Source organism: Salmo salar, unplaced genomic scaffold (assembly GCF_905237065.1).
Source record: "Salmo salar unplaced genomic scaffold, Ssal_v3.1, whole genome shotgun sequence".
NCBI classification, from domain to species: Eukaryota; Metazoa; Chordata; class Actinopteri; order Salmoniformes; family Salmonidae; genus Salmo; species Salmo salar.
Window position 1 is genome coordinate 102,501 of NW_025548304.1, and position 15,000 is coordinate 117,500.

The 15,000-nt window shown below is 44.4% G+C and overlaps 1 pseudogene; it reads left to right on the forward strand.

The window, feature by feature from the left end:
* LOC123732882 (glutamate receptor ionotropic, NMDA 2A-like) overlaps nucleotides 1–15,000 on the forward strand; it is a 101,186-nt pseudogene that overhangs the window by 50,998 nt on the left and 35,188 nt on the right.

Sequence of the window (15,000 nt, forward strand, 5' to 3'; positions counted from 1 at the left end):
GTTTGTTTGTTTGTTTGTTTTTGAACAATGCTGTCTTAGATTCACACACACAGATGGCTGGGTGATTACACATGGAGAACTGTCACATAGGAGAGGAGAGAGGGAACGAGAGGAGAGGAGAGGAGAGGAGAGGAGAGGGAAGGAGGGGAGAGAGAAGGAGAGGAGAGGGAAGGAGGGGAGAGGGAAGGAGAGGGAAGGAGAGGGAAGGAGAGGAGAGGAGATGAGAGGGAAGGAGGGGAGAGGGAAGGAGAGGAGGGGAGATGAGAGGGAAGGAGGGGAGAGGGAAGATAGAAAAAGAGGGAGAGACACAACTCTGATCAACTCTGATCAACTTTGCACCAATCAGCACAACTCTGATCAACTCTGGCCAACTCTGCACCAATGAGTGTACAATTCTACTGTGTAGCAGTTCAGGGCAGACAGCCAATAAGACCTTGAGGCAAGGAACCTGCAGATATTAGTGAGTCAGTACAGTATAGTGCAGTACAGTGGGTCAGTACAGTACAGTACAGTGCAGTACAGTACAGTGCAGTACAGTGGGTCAGTACAATACAGTACAGAGCAGTACAGTGAGTCTGTACAGTACAGAGCAGTACAGTGATTCAGTACACAGTACTGTGAGTCAGCACAGTGCAGTACAGTATAGTACAGTACAGTATAGTACAGTACAGTGAGTCAGTACAGTACAGTGAGTCAGTACAGTGCAGTACAGTACAGTACAGTACAGTAAAGTACAGTACACTATAGTACAGTACAGTGAGTCAGTACAGTACAGTGAGTCAGTACAGTGCAGTACAGTGAGTCAGTACAGTGAGCCAGTACAGTACAGTACAGTACAGTACAGTACAGTACAGTGAGTCAGTACAGTGAGTCAGTACAGTGCAGTACAGTGAGTCAGTAAAGTACAGTACTGTGCAGCACAGTGAGTCAGTACATTACAGTGTCAGTATAGTACAGTGAGTCAGTACAGTATGTCAGTACATTACAATGAGTCAGTACATTACAGTGAGTCAGTATATTACAGTGTTAGTACAGTACAGTGAGTCAGTACAGTGAGTCAGTACAGTACACCGAGTCAGTACATTAGAGTGAGTCAGTACATTACAGTGAGTCAGTACATTACAGTGAGTCAGTACAGTGAGTCAGCACAGTACAGTGTCAGTACATTACCATGACAGTACAGTGAGTCAGTACAGTACTGAGAGTCAGTACAGTACAGTATAGTACAGTACAGTACAGTACAGTGAGTCAGTACAATGAGTCAGTACAGTGAGTCAGTACAGTACTGTGAGTCAGACCAGTACAGTACAGTACAGTGAGTCAGTACAGTACAGTACAGTACAGTACAGTACAGTGAGTCAGCACAGTGAGTCAGTACAGTGAGTCAGTACAGTACTGTGAGTCAGACCAGTACAGTACAGTGCTCCCATAATACAGTACAGAATATTACATTTAATAATACAGTAATATGTTACACTTTGCCTATCAATCTCCTGAGGACAGTGTGGTCAGAAATGTGTGTAACAGCTAGCTACCTGCTATCTGTCTGTTCTGCTCCTGTGGAGAGCGAGGACCATTTATTAAATAAACAGGTGTTAGATCAGTCTCTCTGGGCCGGGGACTGGGGATGCTAGGAAGAGGAGGAAAGGAGAGAGGAGGTGAGAGAGGAGGGAGGAGAGGAAGAGGAAGAAAGGAGAGAGGAGGTTAGAGAGGAGGTGGGAGGACAAGAAGAGGCGGAGAGGAGAGAAGAGGTGAGAGAGGAGGAGAGGAGTGAGGTAGAGGGGAAGGGAGGACAGGAAGAGGAGGATAGGATGAGGAGGAGTGAGGAGGAGGGAAGGGAGGATAGGACGAGGAGGAGAGGAGAGAGGAGGTGAGAGAGGAGGAGGGAAGGGAGGATAGGACGAGGAGGAGGAGGAGTGAGGAGGAGGGAAGGGAGGATAGGAAGCTATATACAGTATATACACCATGGGACATATTAGACAGACATGGCTAAAGCAGAAGCATCATGGAGACAGACAGACCTATTCTGTTACTGTAGCATCATGGAGACAGACAGACCTATTCTGTTACTGTAGCATCATGGAGACAGACAGACCTATTCTGTTACTGTAGCATCATGGAAACAGACAGACCTATTCTGTTACTGTAGCATCATGGAGACAGACCTATTCTGTTACTGTAGCATCATGGAGACAGACAGACCTATTCTGCTACTGTAGCATCATGGAGACAGACAGACCTATTCTGTTACTGTAGCATCATGGAGACAGACAGACCTATTCTGTTACTGTAGCATCATGGAGACAGACAGACCTATTCTGTTACTGTAGCATCATGGGGACAGACAGACCTATTCTGTTACTGTAGCATCATGGAGACAGACAGACCTATTCTGTTACTGTAGCATCATGGAGACAGACCTATTCTGCTACTGTAGCATCATGGAGACAGACAGACCTATTCTGTTACTGTAGCATCATGGAGACAGACAGACCTATTCTGTTACTGTAGCATCATGGAGACAGACAGACCTATTCTGTTACTGTAGCATCATGGAGACAGACAGACCTATTCTGCTACTGTAGCATCATGGAGACAGACAGACCTATTCTGTTACTGTAGCATCATGGAAACAGACAGACCTATTCTGTTACTGTAGCATCATGGAGACAGACAGACCTATTCTGTTACTGTAGCATCATGGAAACAGACAGACCTATTCTGTTACTGTAGCATCATGGAAACAGACAGACCTATTCTGTTACTGTAGCATCATGGAGACAGACAGACCTATTCTGTTACTGTAGCATCATGGAGACAGACCTATTCTGTTACTGTAGCATCATGGAGACAGACATACCTATTCTGTTACTGTAGCATCATGGAGACAGACAGACCTATTCTGTTACTGTAGCATCATGGAGACAGACAGACCTATTCTGTTACTGTAGCATCATGGAAACAGACAGACCTATTCTGTTACTGTAGCATCATGGAGACAGACAGACCTATTCTGTTACTGTAGCATCATGGAGACAGACCTATTCTGTTACTGTAGCATCATGGAGACAGACAGACCTATTCTGCTACTGTAGCATCATGGAGACAGACAGACCTATTCTGTTACTGTAGCATCATGGAGACAGACAGACCTATTCTGTTACTGTAGCATCATGGAGACAGACAGACCTATTCTGTTACTGTAGCATCATGGAAACAGACAGACCTATTCTGTTACTGTAGCATCATGGAGACAGACCTATTCTGTTACTGTAGCATCATGGAGACAGACAGACCTATTCTGCTACTGTAGCATCATGGAGACAGACAGACCTATTCTGTTACTGTAGCATCATGGAGACAGACAGACCTATTCTGTTACTGTAGCATCATGGAGACAGACAGACCTATTCTGTTACTGTAGCATCATGGAGACAGACAGACCTATTCTGTTACTGTAGCATCATGGAGACAGACCTATTCTGCTACTGTAGCATCATGGAGACAGACAGACCTATTCTGTTACTGTAGCATCATGGAGACAGACAGACCTATTCTGTTACTGTAGCATCATGGAGACAGACAGACCTATTCTGTTACTGTAGCATCATGGAGACAGACAGACCTATTCTGTTACTGTAGCATCATGGAGACAGACAGACCTATTCTGCTACTGTAGCATCATGGAGACAGACAGACCTATTCTGTTACTGTAGCATCATGGAAACAGACAGACCTATTCTGTTACTGTAGCATCATGGAGACAGACAGACCTATTCTGTTACTGTAGCATCATGGAGACAGACCTATTCTGTTACTGTAGCATCATGGAGACAGACAGACCTATTCTGTTACTGTAGCATCATGGAAACAGACAGACCTATTCTGTTACTGTAGCATCATGGTGACAGACAGACCTATTATGTTACTGTAGCATCATGGAGACAGACCTATTCTGTTACTGTAGCATCATGGAGACAGACAGACCTATTCTGTTACTGTAGCATCATGGAAACAGACAGACCTATTCTGTTACTGTAGCATCATGGAGACAGACAGACCTATTCTGTTACTGTAGCATCATGGAAACAGACAGACCTATTCTGTTACTGTAGCATCATGGAGACAGACAGACCTATTCTGTTACTGTAGCATCATGGAAACAGACAGACCTATTCTGTTACTGTAGCATCATGGAGACAGACAGACCTATTCTGTTACTGTAGCATCATGGAGACAGACCTATTCTGTTACTGTAGCATCATGGAGACAGACAGACCTATTCTGTTACTGTAGCATCATGGAGACAGACAGACCTATTCTGTTACTGTAGCATCATGGAGACAGACAGACCTATTCTGTTACTGTAGCATCATGGAGACAGACAGACCTATTCTGTTACTGTAGCATCATGGAGACAGACCTATTCTGTTACTGTAGCATCATGGAGACAGACAGACCTATTCTGCTACTGTAGCATCATGGAGACAGACAGACCTATTCTGTTACTGTAGCATCATGGAGACAGACAGACCTATTCTGTTACTGTAGCATCATGGAGACAGACAGACCTATTCTGCTACTGTAGCATCATGGAGACAGACCTATTCTGTTACTGTAGCATCATGGAGACAGACAGACCTATTCTGTTACTGTAGCATCATGGAGACAGACAGACCTATTCTGTTACTGTAGCATCATGGGGACAGACAGACCTATTCTGTTACTGTAGCATCATGGAGACAGACAGACCTATTCTGTTACTGTAGCATCATGGAGACAGACCTATTCTGCTACTGTAGCATCATGGAGACAGACAGACCTATTCTGTTACTGTAGCATCATGGAGACAGACAGACCTATTCTGTTACTGTAGCATCATGGAGACAGACAGACCTATTCTGTTACTGTAGCATCATGGAGACAGACAGACCTATTCTGTTACTGTAGCATCATGGAGACAGACAGACCTATTCTGCTACTGTAGCATCATGGAGACAGACAGACCTATTCTGTTACTGTAGCATCATGGAGACAGACAGACCTATTCTGTTACTGTAGCATCATGGAGACAGACCTATTCTGTTACTGTAGCATCATGGAGACAGACAGACCTATTCTGTTACTGTAGCATCATGGAGACAGACAGACCTATTCTGTTACTGTAGCATCATGGAGACAGACAGACCTATTCTGTTACTGTTACTGTAGCATCATGGAGACAGACAGACCTATTATGTTAGCATCATAGAGACAGACAGTCCTATTCTGCTACTGTAGCATCATGGGGACAGACAGACCTATTCTGTTACAGCAGCATTTCAAGGGCCATTCTCAGCTGTGTGAGGTAGAGTTGAACCTTCCTTACTGTTTCAGTTATCACATGGAGATCAAATCTCTCTCTGTCTCTCTCTCTCCCTCTATCTCTCTCCCTCTATCTCTGTCTCTCTCTCTCCCTCTATCTCTGTCTCTCTCTCTTCTCTTCTCCCTCTCTCCCTCTATCTCTCTCTCTTCTCTCCTCCCTCTCTCCCTCTTTCCCTCTATCTCTGTCTCTCTCTATCTCTGTCTCTCTCTCTCCCTCTGTCTCTCTCTCTCTTCTCTTCTCCCTCTATCTCCCTCTATCTCTGTCTCTCTCTCTCTCTCCCTCTATCTCTCTCTCTCTCCTCTTCTCCCTCTCTTCCTCCATCTCTGTCTCTCTCTCTTCTCTTCTCCCTCTATCTCTGTCTCTCTCTCTTCTCTTCTCCCTCTCTTCCTCCATCTCTGTCTCTCTCTTTCCATTCACGGCTTTGGTGTATCACGTTTCACCTGTCCAGTTCTACTGTGTCTGCTAAAGATTCTGATTCCATGACATCAGAGGATTTCTGAAGTCGTCAGCCAATGACACATGCCCATTTTAACAGGTTATACAATTCAGCCAATGACACATGCCCACCCCGCTCCTCCGCTCTCTCCACTGGCTTCCAGTTGAAGCTCGCATCCGCTACAAGACCATGGTGCTTGCCTACGGAGCTGTGAAGGGAACGGCACCTCCGTACCTTCAGGCTCTGATCAGGCCCTACACCCAAACAAGGGCACTGCGTTCATCCACCTCTGGCCTGCTGGCCTCCCTACCTCTGAGGAAGCACAGTTCCCGCTCAGCCCAGTCAAAACTGTTCGCTGCTCTGGCACCCCAATGGTGGAACAAGCTCCCTCACGACGCCAGGACAGCGGAGTCAATCACCACCTTCCGGAGACACCTGAAACCCCACCTCTTTAAGGAATACCTGGGATAGGATAAAGTAATACTTCTAACACCCCCCCTTAAAAGATTTAGATGCACTTTTGTAAAGTGGTTGTTCCACTGGATATCATAAGGTGAATGCACCAATTTGTAAGTCGCTCTGGATAAGAGCGTCTGCTAAATGACTTAAATGTAAATGTAATTTTAACAGGTTATACAATTGAGCTAATGGTAGATTTCCATATAAAAAGGGTTTTAACCAATGCGGTTCTCAAGCCAATGACGTGTCCATGTTGGGGGTGGGGGGGGTTCTGAAATCTTCAGCCAATGACGTGTCCATGTTGGGGGGGTTCTGAAATCTTCAGCCAATGACGTGTCCATGTTGGGGGGGGGTTCTGAAATCTTCAGCCAATGACGTGTCCATGTTGGGGGGGGATTCTGAAATCTTCAGCCAATGAAAGATGTCTATATAAAAAGGGTAGTAAAGTTTCAGCCAATCACAGATGTCATTCTTGTTGTTTCCACAGTAACACTACAGAGGCGGGCGGGACCTACATTAAAAAGTGCTGTAAAGGATTCTGCATCGACATCCTGAAGAAGATCGCCAAGTACGTGAAGTTCACCTACGATCTCTACCTGGTTACCAACGGTAAACATGGCAAGAAGATCAACAACGTGTGGAACGGGATGGTGGGAGAGGTGAGTGATTATTATTATTATTAATAATATGTTATAATATCATACAGCTGAGTATTAGTTTACTCTGTCCTGTCTCATAGTTATAACAACATCATAGTTTACGCAGTGGAGTGAGTATCATTTTACTGTGTTTAGCTAATGGCTAAAGGCTAGTCTCAGCAAAACACTGTAGCATCATTTTACTCTGTTTAGCTAATGGCTAAAGGCTAGTCTCAGCAATATACTGTAGCATCATTTTACTGTGTTTAGCTAATGGCTAAAGGCTAGTCTCAGCAATACACTGTAGCATCATTTTACTGTGTTTAGCTAATGGCTAAAGGCTAGTCTCCGCAATAAACTGTAGCGTCATTTTACTGTGTTTAGCTAATGGCTAAAGGCTAGTCTCAGCAAAACACTGTAGCATCATTTTACTGTGTTTAGCTAATGGCTAAAGGCTAGTCTCAGCAAAACACTGTAGCATCATTTTACTGTGTTTAGCTAATGGCTAAAGGCTAGTCTCAGCAAAACACTGTAGCATCATTTTACTGTGTTTAGCTAATGGCTAAAGGCTAGTCTCAGCAAAACACTGTAGCATCATTTTACTGTGTCTAGCTAATGGCTAAAGGCTAGTCTTAGCAAAACACTGTAGCATCATTTTACTGTGTTTAGCTAATGGCTAAAGGCTAGTCTCAGCAAAACACTGTAGCATCATTTTACTGTGTCTAGCTAATGGCTAAAGGCTAGTCTCAGCAATATACTGTAGCATCATTTTACTGTGTTTAGCTAATGGCTAAAGGTAGACTCAGCAAAACACTGTAGCATCATTTTACTGTGTTTAGCTAATGGCTAAAGGTAGACTCAGCAATATACTGTAGCATCATAATATGCAGCAGTGACTTTCTACGAACGACATCAGCAACAACATGCTAACACACTAGATTAAAGATTAACCCAGAATTTGTCTCTCCCACCTTCACTCCATCTCTCTCCGTCTTTCTCCCCCCACTCTCCCACTCTCCATCCTCTCTCTCTCTCTCTTTCTCTTTTCCTCCCTCTCTCCTTCACTCCCTCCTCCCTCTCTCACTCACCTCTCTCCTCCCTCCCCTCCCTGCTCCCCCTCTCCTTCCCTCCCTCCATCCTCCCTCTCTCCATCCCTCCCTCCTCTCTCTCTCACTTTCTCCTTCCTTCCATCTTCCCTCTCTCTTTTCCTTCCTTCCTTCCTTCCTTCCTTCCTTCCTTCCTTCCTTCCTTCCTTCCTTCCTTCCTTCCTTCCTTCCTTCCTTCCTTCCTTCCTTCCTTCCTTCCTTCCTTCCTTCCTTCCTTCCTTCCATCCATCCATCCTCTCCTCCCTCTATCCTTCCCTACATCCCTCCCTCCCAGGTGGTCTATAAGAAAGCTGTCATGGCCGTCGGCTCTCTGACGATCAATGAGGAGCGTTCTGAGGTCATCGATTTCTCCGTCCCGTTCGTGGAAACTGGAATAAGTGTCATGGTTTCCCGTAGCAACGGAACCGTCTCCCCGTCCGCCTTTCTTGGTAACCCTCGCCGTGTTTTGGGGAGATTTGGGTTGTCTGTGTGTGTCTGTGTTGTTCCACTACCTGACAGATTGTGTTGTTCCACTACCTGACAGATTGTGTTGTTCCACTACCTGACAGATTGTGTTGTTCCACCTGACAGATTGTGTTGTTCCACCTGACAGATTGTGTTATTCCACCTGACAGATTGTGTTGTTCCACTACCAGACAGATTGTGTTATTCCACCACCTGACAGATTGTGTTATTCCACCACCTGACAGATTGTGTTATTCCACTACCAGACAGATTGTGTTATTCCACTACCTGACAGATTGTGTTCTTCCACTACCTGACAGATTGTGTTATTCCACCTGACAGATTGTGTTATTCCACCACCTGACAGATTGTGTTATTCCACTACCAGACAGATTGTGTTATTCCACTACCTGACAGATTGTGTTATTCCACTACCTGACAGATTGTGTTATTCCACCTGACAGATTGTGTTATTCCACCTGACAGATTGTGTTATTCCACCTGACAGATTGTGTTATTCCACCTGACAGATTGTGTTGTTCCACTACCTGACAGATTGTGTTGTTCCACCTGACAGATTGTGTTATTCCACTACCTGACAGATTGTGTTATTCCACCACCTGACAGATTGTGTTATTCCACCTGACAGATTGTGTGTTCCACTACCTGACAGATTGTGTTGTTCCACTACCTGACAGATTGTGTTGTTCCACCTGACAGATTGTGTTATTCCACCTGACAGATTGTGTTGTTCCACCTGACAGATTGTGTTGTTCCACCTGACAGATTGTGTTGTTCCACCACCTGACAGATTGTGTTATTCCACTACCTGACAGATTGTGTTAGTCCACCACCTGACAGATTGTGTTGTTCCACCTGACAGATTGTGTTATTCCACCACCTGACAGATTGTGTTATTCCACCTGACAGATTGTGTTGTTCCACCTGACAGATTGTGTTATTCCACCTGACAGATTGTGTTGTTCCACCACCTGACAGATTGTGTTATTCCACCACCTGACAGATTGTGTTGTTCCACCTGACAGATTGTGTTGTTCCACCTGACAGATTGTGTTATTCCACCACCTGACAGATTGTGTTATTCCACCTGACAGATTGTGTTATTCCACCGGACAGATTGTGTTATTCCACAACCTGATAGATTGTGTTGTTCCACCTGACAGATTGTGTTGTTCCACCACCTGACAGACTGTGTTATTCCACCTGACAGATTGTGTTATTCCACCTGACAGATTGTGTTATTCCACCTGACAGATTGTGTTGTTCCACCTGACAGATTGTGTTATTCCACCTGACAGATTGTGTTGTTCCACCTGACAGATTGTGTTGTTCCACCTGACAGATTGTGTTATTCCACCACCTGACAGATTGTGTTATTCCACTACCAGACAGATTGTGTTAGTCCACCACCTGACAGATTGTGTTATTCCACCACCTGACAGATTGTGTTGTTCCACCTGACAGATTGTGTTATTCCACCACCTGACAGATTGTGTTATTCCATTACCAGACAGATTGTGTTATTCCACTACCTGACAGATTGTGTTATTCCACTACCTGACAGATTGTGTTATTCCACCTGACAGATTGTGTTATTCCACCTGACAGATTGTGTTATTCCACCTGACAGATTGTGTTATTCCACCACCTGACAGATTGTGTTATTCCACCTGACAGATTGTGTTGTTCCACTACCTGACAGATTGTGTTGTTCCACCTGACAGATTGTGTTATTCCTCCTGACAGATTGTGTTATTCCACCACCTGACAGATTGTGTTATTCCACCTGACAGATTGTGTTGTTCCACCTGACAGATTGTGTTATTCCACCTGACAGATTGTGTTGTTCCACTACCTGACAGATTGTGTTGTTCCACCTGACAGATTGTGTTATTCCAACTGACAGATTGTGTTATTCCACCACCTGACAGATTGTGTTATTCCACCTGACAGATTGTGTTGTTCCACCTGACAGATTGTGTTATTCCACCACCTGACAGATTGTGTTATTCCACCACCTGACAGATTGTGTTGTTCCACCTGACAGATTGTGTTATTCCACCACCTGACAGATTGTGTTATTCCACCTGACAGATTGTGTTATTCCACCGGACAGATTGTGTTATTCCACAACCTGATAGATTGTGTTGTTCCACCTGACAGATTGTGTTGTTCCACCACCTGACAGACTGTGTTATTCCACCTGACAGATTGTGTTATTCCACCTGACAGATTGTGTTATTCCACCTGACAGATTGTGTTGTTCCACCTGACAGATTGTGTTATTCCACCTGACAGATTGTGTTGTTCCACCTGACAGATTGTGTTGTTCCACCTGACAGATTGTGTTATTCCACCACCTGACAGATTGTGTTATTCCACTACCAGACAGATTGTGTTAGTCCACCACCTGACAGATTGTGTTATTCCACCACCTGACAGATTGTGTTGTTCCACCTGACAGATTGTGTTATTCCACCACCTGACAGATTGTGTTATTCCATTACCAGACAGATTGTGTTATTCCACTACCTGACAGATTGTGTTATTCCACTACCTGACAGATTGTGTTATTCCACCTGACAGATTGTGTTATTCCACCTGACAGATTGTGTTATTCCACCTGACAGATTGTGTTATTCCACCACCTGACAGATTGTGTTATTCCACCTGACAGATTGTGTTGTTCCACTACCTGACAGATTGTGTTGTTCCACCTGACAGATTGTGTTATTCCTCCTGACAGATTGTGTTATTCCACCACCTGACAGATTGTGTTATTCCACCTGACAGATTGTGTTGTTCCACCTGACAGATTGTGTTATTCCACCTGACAGATTGTGTTGTTCCACTACCTGACAGATTGTGTTGTTCCACCTGACAGATTGTGTTATTCCAACTGACAGATTGTGTTATTCCACCACCTGACAGATTGTGTTATTCCACCTGACAGATTGTGTTGTTCCACCTGACAGATTGTGTTATTCCACCACCTGACAGATTGTGTTATTCCACCACCTGACAGATTGTGTTGTTCCACCTGACAGATTGTGTTATTCCACCACCTGACAGATTGTGTTATTCCACCTGTCAGATTGTGTTGTTCCACCTGACAGATTGTGTTATTCCACCTGACAGATTGTGTTGTTCCACTACCTGACAGATTGTGTTGTTCCACCTGACAGATTGTGTTATTCCACCTGACAGATTGTGTTATTCCACCACCTGACAGATTGTGTTATTCCACCTGACAGATTGTGTTGTTCCACTACCTGACAGATTGTGTTGTTCCACCTGACAGATTGTGTTGTTCCACCACCTGACAGATTGTGTTATTCCACTACCTGACAGATTGTGTTGTTCCACCTGACAGATTGTGTTGTTCCACTACCAGACAGATTGTGTTATTCCACTACCTGACAGATTGTGTTGTTCCACCTGACAGATTGTGTTATTCCACTACCTGACAGATTGTGTTATTCCACCTGACAGATTGTGTTGTTCCACCTGACAGATTGTGTTGTATTCTATGAATACATGCTGCATCTGTTGACTTCAATAACACACACAGCACCAATAACAATATGGAGGAAGACAGGACAAGACAGGACTGAGATTTACAGCACCACTAACAGTATAGAGGAAGACAGGACTGATCTATACAGCACCACCAACAGTATAGAGGAAGACAGGACTGATCTATACAGCACCACTAACAGTATGGAGGAAGACAGGACTGATCTATACAGCACCACTAACAGTATGGAGGAAGACAGGACTGATCTATACAGCACCACTAACAGTATGTAGGAAGACAGGACTGATCTATACAGCACCACTAACAGTATAGAGGAAGACATGACTGATCTATACAGCACCACTAACAGTATAGAGGAAGACAGGACTGATCTATACAGCACCACCAACAGTATAGAGGAAGACAGGACTGATCTATACAGCACCACTAACAGTATGGAGGAAGACAGGACTGATCTATACAGCACCACTAACAGTATGGAGGAAGACAGGACTGATCTATACAGCACCACTAACAGTATGTAGGAAGACAGGACTGATCTATACAGCACCACTAACAGTATAGAGGAAGACATGACTGATCTATACAGCACCACTAACAGTATAGAGGAAGACAGGACTGATCTATACAGCACCTCTAACAGTATGGAGGAAGACAGGACTGATCTATACAGCACCACTAACAGTATGGAGGAAGACAGGACTGATCTATACAGCACCACTAACAGTATGTAGGAAGACAGGACTGATCTATACAGCACCACTAACAGTATGGAGGAAGACAGGACTGATCTATACAGCACCACTAACAGTATGGAGGAAGACAGGACTGATCTATACAGCACCACTAACAGTATAGAGGAAGACAGGACTGATCTATACAGCACCACTAACAGTATGGAGGAAGACAGGACTGATCTATACAGCACCACTAACAGTATAGAGGAAGACAGGACTGATCTATACAGCACCACTAACAGTATGGAGGAAGACAGGACTGATCTATACAGCACCACTAACAGTATGTAGGAAGACAGGACTGATCTATACAGCACCACTAACAGTATAGAGGAAGACATGACTGATCTATACAGCACCACTAACAGTATAGAGGAAGACAGGACTGATCTATACAGCACCTCTAACAGTATGGAGGAAGACAGGACTGATCTATACAGCACCGCTAACAGTGTGGAGGAAGACAGGACTGATCTATACAGCACCACTAACAGTATGTAGGAAGACAGGACTGATCTATACAGCACCACTAACAGTATAGAGGAAGACTAGACTGATCTATACAGCACCACTAACAGTATAGAGGAAGACAGGACTGATCTATACAGCACCACTAACAGTATGGAGGAAGATAGGACTGATCTATACAGCACCACTAACAATATGGAGGAAGACAGGACTGATCTATACAGCACCGCTAACAGTATGGAGGAAGACAGGACTGATCTATACAGCACCACTAACAGTGTGGAGGAAGACAGGACTGATCTATACAGCACCACTAACAGTATAGAGGAAGACAGGACTGATCTATACAGCACCACTAACAGTGTGGAGGAAGACAGGACTGATCTATACAGCACCACTAACAGTATAGAGGAAGACAGGACTGATCTATACAGCACCACTAACAGTATGGAGGAAGATAGGACTGATCTATACAGCACCGCTAACAGTATAGAGGAAGACAGGACTGATCTATACTGCAGCACTAACAGTATAGAGGAAGACAGGACAAGACAGGACTGATCTATACAGCACCACTAACAGTATAGAGGAAGACAGGACTGATCTACACAGCACCACTAACAGTATGGAGGAAGACAGGACTGATCTATACAGCACCTCTAACAGTATGGAGGAAGACAGGACTGATCTATACAGCACCACTAACAGTATGGAGGAAGACAGGACTGATCTATACAGCACCACTAACAGTATGGAGGAAGACAGGACTGATCTATACAGCACCACTAACAGTATAGAGGAAGACAGGACTGATCTATACAGCACCACTAACAGTATAGAGGAAGACAGGACTGATCTATACAGCACCACTAACATAATAGAGGAAGACAGGACTGATCTATACAGCACCACTAACAGTATGGAGGAAGACAGGACTGATCTATACAGCACCACTAACAGTATAGAGGAAGACAGGACTGATCAATACAGCACCACTAACAGTATAGAGGAAGACAGGACTGATCTATACAGCACCACTAACAATATGGAGGAAGACAGGACTGATCTATACAGCATCACTAACAGTATGGAGGAAGACAGGACTGATCTATACAGCACCACTAACAGTGTGGAGGAAGACAGGACTGATCTATACAGCACCACTAACAGTATGGAGGAAGACAGGACTGATCTATACAGCACCACTAACAGTATAGAAGAAGACAGGACTGATCTATACAGCACCACTAACAGTATGGAGGAAGACAGGACTGATCTATACAGCACCACTAACAATATGGAGGAAGACAGGACTGATCTATACAGCACCGCTAACAGTATGGAGGAAGACAGGACTGATCTATACAGCACCACTAACAGTGTGGAGGAAGACAGGACTTATCTATACAGCACCACTAACAATATAGAGGAAGACAGGACTGATCTATACAGCACCACTAACAGTGTGGAGGAAGACAGGACTGATCTATACAGCACCACTAACAGTATAGAGGAAGACAGGACTGATCTATACAGCACCACTAACAGTATGGAGGAAGACAGGACTGATCTATACAGCACCTCTAACAGTATGGAGGAAGACAGGACTGATCTATACAGCACCACTAACAGTATGGAGGAAGACAGGACTGATCTATACAGCACCACTAACAGTATAGAGGAAGACAGGACTGATCTATACAGCACCACTAACAGTATAGAGTAAAACAGGACTGATCTATACAGCACCACTAAAAGTATGGAGGAAGACAGGACTGATCTATACAG